Raw genomic sequence first — 6149 nt, forward strand, 5'->3', positions numbered from 1 at the left:
GGAATTTATGAGCAGGGCGATTGTGGGACACAAGTATCCAATAGTGTCAATTGATTTCCATGAGAATGATATGACTAATATGATGCTTTTGAGGCAGGGATATGCCTTGGTTTTTTTCCCTTCTGATGTGAGGAAAACTTGCCAAGGGATGGATCACCCAAGGGACTATGTAGCAGAGAAGGGGATTTCAATGGAACTTGGAAGGTGTGTGACTGCATGGAAGGGGGTGATCGATTTCTAGAGGGACTGTGTAGTGGAGAAGGGAAGGTCGGGGAATGAATTTTTTTCGGTCATTAGCATTGCCAGATGGAATTAAAAACACATTGAGAGTGTGCTTTGGAACAATGAGTCGGTACCTGTTCACTAAGGGAACAAGTCGTGCAAGGATTGTGGCATTGGACATTGCAGACATAATTTGATATGGCAATGGATGTTGGACTTCCCAAGAATTAAAGAGGTGAATCTTAGTACTACTTTGAGGGCGGAGGCGTGAGCCTCTAGATTCCCTTGTTGTGGATGAAGTCATCATATCCTTTTATTTGTTTGTTAGAGCAAATGTGCATATGTATATATTTGTATATTATTGTAAATATTGTATCGAGTTGTGTTTATAAAGCTCCATAGATATTATGTTTATTTGATGGTTGAAGGAAATCTACATGTGTATATGTTGTTATCGTAAATATCGCATCAAGATGTGTTATAAAGCTCCATTAAGCAATATGTTTATCATGTTTCAATAGTTTTTTATTGTAAATACTGCAATGAGTTGTGCTATAAATATCCATAGGCAGTATGTTTTGTTGGTCATAACCGTGATTGAACACCAAGGACGGTGTTCCCCCAAGGGTGAGAGGTTTGTAACAACCCCACTTTGATTTTCCATGTAAATAAAATAATACAAAGGTCATGGGACACCTATTCTAAGCTGAATAGTGGGTGAATATCATAACAGGGATCACTTTTGGTTTATTTATGGCTATGGAAATTGACAAATGCATTAGCAAAGGAAAAGAGGAAATAAGTAACATTTAATTATGAGAAATAAGGAAAATAGGAGAAAAGGAAGGTGAAGAGACATAGATTTGCATGCTAAGGAAATTAGAGGAAAAATGAAGGAAAATGAAGAAAATAGAGGCCTCTATGATAAAAGGATGTCAGAGAATCAATTTCTAGCCTTTTGACAGTTTTTGTTTTAGCTCTCTTTCATTCTCTCATTCTCTCATACTCTTGCACACTTAGAGAAATCTTGGAGCATTCTTGGAGAACTTGGGAATTCACTTGGATTTGGAGAAAGAAGGAAAAGGAAAGTAGGGAAGCACAAGGAAACTATTGGATCAACAACTACAATTGGATTTCTTTGTAGACAACAGGTTGCATGTGTGATTTCCTTGCTGATTTATAGATGCATGGTATATGCATGTGGTTCCTTGGTTATGTGTTATCATTGGCATGGATATTTTCCTAGATTGATAGTGGGTTTTAGCTTTGCCTTTCCATTTCCTGGATAGCCATGGTGTTGTGGGTTTCTTCCACTTGTTTTTCTATTGGTGTTCAGGTTCCTTATGGCCATGGGTTGGAACGAATGCTCTGGAAGAATGTGGGTTGAGTTAATAATTCTTGGAGCCTTGGGAAACTTGGGTAGAGACTGATATGGTTGATGTTAGTGATTTATGGACCATAGAGGTGGAATCACTGTGGTTGAGGGTTGAGGTGGTTTGGCCTCTCCCACATTCATGCTTGGACTATGATGTGAGGGTGATTGGATGAAAGAGAGATTTGGTTCATCGCAATCTATGGTCAGGTGGTACATGGAAGTCCTTGACTTGGTTGGAATTTTCATATGTTAATAAGAGTTACTTTTCCTATTGTGAACTATGAGTACTTGTATTGGTTATCATGTTGACATTATGGTTGACTTGCCATGGTTTCTATATTGGTTATTTGTTGGTTATATTATGTATTCTATATATGGCTCTTTTCATGATTTGACGAGTTATCAAATTGTTGAAGGATGTATGGACTAATAAGTGTTATTACAACTAGCTAAAGAGGGTTTTGAGCTTTCTTGGTGATTCTCATATAAAGACTATTAGTTTATGATCAGATATGAATTCATGACCTATAGCTTACAAGTTACCATATGTTTGATGAAATGTCTGTTATGTACTAGGCATGTTTAGGTCAAGTTTGAATTTTTGGCATTGTTATCACTTTAATTATGATTCTGGAAAGTTACAGACAATTCTGGGAAGTGGTTTGGAGGCTAACTTGAAAAGTTGGTATAGATCCTAGAACCACATGCTCAGGGATGAAGGTTTTAGGTCATAACCACATTGAAGCATACTTATGAGTGTGGTTGGAGGCTGATAACCCCATGCATGTTGTATTTTGGTCGGGTGTTAAGCTTATGAAAAAGCAGTTCCAACTCAGGATATGGCCGTCAGAGGTTGTGGAATGACTTCAGGGTGATCTATTGTTCCTAAGGGATATCTATAAGTTGTTAATGTGTCATCCCCACTTCCTTAACTAGAACTTAGAGGTCTGATCATGTCATAGTAGCACTCAGCCTCACATTTACCCTGGGAGCTTGTAAAAGTGGGTAAATGTTGGGAGGGGTGGTTACACCTTTGTCGCTTGAAATTTTATGGCATTTCGATAAGAGGGGGTTTCCACCCTCCACTCAGGGTTGCTCATGGAACCAACCAACAATCCAGGTTTTTTGCAATTCCCATATTTGACACAACAGAGGCGAATCAAGATCTCTATGATGTGAAAACTATGCCAACAACTTCAAAACCATAATTTGCTCAAAGCGCTTGATTTTATTTAAAATTTAGTTTTTGAAGGTTGTTTGCAAGATAGTTGATCTCTTTTTCCTCCTTAGTAAATGATGAAGTAGGTTTCTATTTTTGTGGCAAGAGCATCCTTTCCTTATAAGGTTTCCAGTAATTTGGATTGTATTTGCATGTACACCATTTTAGTGATGGAGAATGGTTGAGGATTTCCTTTTCTTTATGTTTAATGGTTTGAATATTATTTGGAAATATTTGTCTTTCTATTGAGTAGAGTGGGAGTTATTACATAATCAATTCTAATGTAAGTGTCCATATGTATGGTATCCATTGCACTTCAAAGGGACTTACTCATCAACCAATCTCCACACATGGGTTTGATGATTGATTTAAAAATCAATTGTTTCTAGAAGGCATTTTTCAAGATTTACTTCTATGAGATCTACATGCATATAAACATGCTCTATCTTAGCTCAAGTTTCTCTATAAGTCTCCCAAATTTATTCCCTATTACCTCTAGGCTCTTTTAGCTTACCAAAGGTTAAGGGGGAGATGGGATAGTCTTTATCCAAACCAAGACTAAAGAAAAATTCTCCTCCTTTGGATTGAATCCTAGAGGTAAGTGATTAATATACAACATAGTGGTTCCAAGAAACCATGAGCCGCTATGAAATATTAAGTGTTCATCCTTGAATTGAAAAAGAAAATTGGTGAAACCCTTACCATAGATGCAGATATAGATTCTACCTTTTATGGAAGCAATCTAATGGCTTTAGATTAGAGACTCTTAAATTCTTACCACGCTCCCTTGAAATTTCAAAATATGCCTTCATTAGAATACACAAAATCCCCTTTTCAATCTCTTACACTAAATGTTCAATATGATATTATTTTAAATTTTCATAATTTTCTACTATTATTTTTTAATGATGTTTTTTTTCTAGAGAAAAAAACAATGATTTCATTCATATAATATTATTGATGTTACATTCTACATATACACATTAAATGTGTATGCATTAACCACCCCATAAGTAGCAACAATTTTACAAAAATATCTCTTGGAGAAAAAAACACATATGTGTTTATACATTTTGACAACAACTAAAGATCATAAAAATATGTGGCCAAGCCTAATAGAAGAAAGTTGATGATATCACTCCATAGCAGTATGCAAAAAAATAGTTCATTCCAAAAGCAACATTTATGGATACTGACAATAAGAGACACTATAAACATAGCCATATGAAGACAATGCATAGAAGAAACTAGAGATTCTAAGTGAAAAGGCTTATTCTGCTTCTGATATTGTTTCGCAGTTTATGTCCCTTTATGGTCAATGGTAGAAATCATAAGATTGTCCATTGATTTGTTTTGTTATACCCCAAACATCTTTTTCCATATCCAGTCCTTCTTTCGAAAGGTTGCATGTTGATTAGTTCCTTTCCTTGTATATATGTGAACAAGAGAAATAAGTGAAAATATTAATAATCCTCTTTCTTTCCTCTAGAATAGCAATATAATTATGTTCCTGCACGCAATAGTATTGTTGAGCGAATTTATAGTTAGCACGGAATCCCCAAAAATATGAACATATGTACATTCCTTCTATTAGGAAAACAAAAGTAGATGTTTGCATGCCAGGAGTTCCGCTTGGTTATTTGTCCCATGACCAAATCCCATTTTGACTTGGTAATTGTGTTTTGATGTGAGAAATGAGATGGAACCTACACCACTTTGTTGGCCATTATTAATTGAGATATCATCGAAATAAACCCACGACCTAAAAAGGTCTATGCATTTAGAACTAATCACTTTAGGGTAACCAAACCTTTTTCCTATAAAAAATGGCTTAAGATTACCAAAACTTCAACTGCATTGTACACAAGAACCAAAATTTTATCTTAAAAAACGTCTTGTTAATTTTTTAATAATATTTACCACCATTAAAACAAAAAACAAAAAAAAAAAAACAAAACATGAAATAGAGAGGAATATTTAACTTTTATTATGGATTCAACTTCATCAAAAAAAAATATCACCTACAACACCACAGAAAGAAAGAGCAAACGCTAATTACAAGTAGAGAGGGCAACCCTTAATATCATCATTCCTACTCCTCGTGCTGTTATACAGAATTTGTGCATATATCATTAATTATAATTTTAAATAAGATGCCGTATACTTTTTGTTGAATAATCTTGACTTCTTAGACATTGAACATTCTTGATGAAGCGTTCCCATTTTATTTATTTATTTCGACTATCATCACACTCGTTGACTAGATTAGGGAGAGTTTAATACGACTTGCACTCTTCGTCGGTTTCATTTGTCGCATTAGGAGGCTACCCATGTGACTCCCATATATCAAATTGCATACCGACTCCATTTTGATAAAGACGTCCCTAACTAAAAAACATACAATCCACGAATTGCCACGCGTTCACTTTTTTTGTGGAATCCAAATGATTACCTCAATGTGATGGAGAAATTTATATGACGTGGACAATGTTTTATATTGCGATGCAATGTGAAGAGTTAGTGGAGGTCATGTTTAATATGGGTGAGATTATTTGTAAATCGATTTTAAAATTTTAAAGATGGGAATTGTGATAAGATTTATTTTCATATTGTTTGTATTTAATTATGTCTTCATTCATATTGATCAGTGAAAATATATATTTATGGAAACTAATATTTATAGAGTTATAGTTCTATTATAAATCGTGTTATGTAATGTAGATCTTTATATTTCTTAATTAGATTTATAATGGTTTTTTTCCTCTGAGTTATAATTTTATTAATACATTTGGTAGTATATATTAATTATTAGATTTTATATTTGATTAAATTTAATAAATGAAATATGCATTAATAAAGCTATAGCTCCAAAAAATATAATTGTATTCACATCCTTTCAAAAAATAAAAAAATAAAATAAAAATAAAATAGGTGTAAAATCAGTTAGTGATGGTTATCCATTACGAGTCGTTAGAACACGTTTTGTCAAGTGACCCCACAAGTTTGAATTGAAAAGAAAAAATGATTAAATAATGGAGGGTTTAAGAGCTCAAGGTCTTTCCCTCTACTCACGGTCCCCTTTCAACCGGCATCGTAAAGTGCATGAGTTGTTGGGTAACTCATTGTTGGTCGATGACATTGAATTTGTTTTAATTTGAAAGGTGTAAATTCTCCGTGGATGTGGATGTAATATAATTATTTACTATTAAGTGTTAATATTGATTGTAGTTATATTTAACTTTGTATTTATTATTTATTTTATTTTATATATGAAATTATTTTAGGTTCGGAAATTTGTTTTATATTAATATATGTCTTATTTAATTGAATTTT

The sequence above is a fragment of the Pinus tabuliformis genome, chromosome 3_1 (genome assembly GCF_031772625.1).
Source record: "Pinus tabuliformis cultivar Carrire ecotype Pingquan chromosome 3_1, CPIR1, whole genome shotgun sequence".
In the NCBI taxonomy this organism is placed as follows: domain Eukaryota; kingdom Viridiplantae; phylum Streptophyta; class Pinopsida; order Pinales; family Pinaceae; genus Pinus; species Pinus tabuliformis.